Source organism: Camelina sativa, chromosome 17, assembly GCF_030686135.1.
Source record: "Camelina sativa cultivar CO46 ecotype springtype chromosome 17, ASM3068613v1".
Lineage (NCBI taxonomy): Eukaryota > Viridiplantae > Streptophyta > Magnoliopsida > Brassicales > Brassicaceae > Camelina > Camelina sativa.
The window spans coordinates 29,184,609-29,185,758 of record NC_141896.1 but is presented as its reverse complement, the minus strand read 5'-3'; the positions used below and the strand labels follow the sequence as shown (position 1 = coordinate 29,185,758).

Below are 1,150 nucleotides of genomic sequence, written 5' to 3'. Positions count from 1 at the left end.
GCTCAGCAAATTCAGTCTCCCCCTCTTGAACTGGAACCTCTTCTTCACCAATGAAGTGAATAGACTTTTGTTGGCTAAGAAGGATCTTGTCAAGCTTCTCATTGACCATCTTCAAGTCCTTCTTGTACTTGTCCTCTTGATCAGTTGATGATGACCTTATGGTTCTGTCATAGACCTCATTATAGTTGCCATCTGACTGAGCAAGATTCTCAACTAGTTCCCAGTCTTCTTCCACATTCTTGTTAAGGAAGTTGCCATTAGAGGCTGTGTAAAGAAGCATCCTGATCTTGTGAAGCACTCCTCTATACAATGTGCTAAGTAGGGACTTATTGCTGAAGCCATGGTGAGGACACTGAGTCTGAAATCCTTTGAACCTCGCCCAAGCTTCACAAAAGCTCTCATTGTTCCTTTGAGCAAACCCAGATATTTCATTCCTCAATCTAGCAGTCCTTGCATTTGAGAAGAATTTTGCCAAAAAAGCCTTCTTGCAAGCATCCCATGTGGTTATTGCTCCAGTAGGAAGAGTCTTCTCCCAAAGGTGAGCCTTGTCTCCAAGTGAGAATGGGAAGAGCCTCAACTTGAATCCATCTTCACTCACTCCATTAATCTTTGTAAGACCACAGATTCTGTCAAACTCATCAAGGTGATCTAGTGGATCCTCCATTGGCAACCCATGGAACTTGTTGGCTTGAATCATGGAGATCAAGCCACTCTTGATCTCAAAATTATTATTAGCAACTGTAGGAGGCACAATACCAGCTCTCTGGTTGTGTGTGTTGGGTGCATCTCCAGCACCAATGTGCCTAGGTCTCTGCTCATGGTTAGCTTGTTGCTCAATGATGACTTGATCCTCTTGCTGAACTTGAACTAATCTTCTTCTCTGACTTCCCAAACCCTTTTGCAGCCTATGGATGTTGTCAAGAGGCTTTTGAAGATTGTCTTTCCCCTTAGACCTTGTGTGCATCAACAGACACGAGTACAGACTCGAACAGGTACACAGTTGAGCTCAGGCTCGTGTAGGCGGTCAAGGCGACTGGGAAGTGGTGTCCAAATAGAGACGGCTTCTGACTCGATCAGGTGCTTGATCACTGCTCGGTCGAGTGGTTGTCGAGTGGTTGGTCAAGTGGGTACCTGAAACTCAAGACAACCC

General features: G+C 45.1%; 1 non-coding gene across 1 annotated transcript; it reads left to right on the top strand.

Moving 5' to 3' along the window:
- The first annotated feature begins 335 nt into the window (after positions 1–335).
- On the top strand, positions 336–442 carry LOC147924464 (small nucleolar RNA R71). The gene has a single exon (XR_015587915.1). It is a non-coding gene; the product is annotated as a small nucleolar RNA R71 (small nucleolar RNA).
- Positions 443–1,150: the final 708 nt, after the last annotated feature.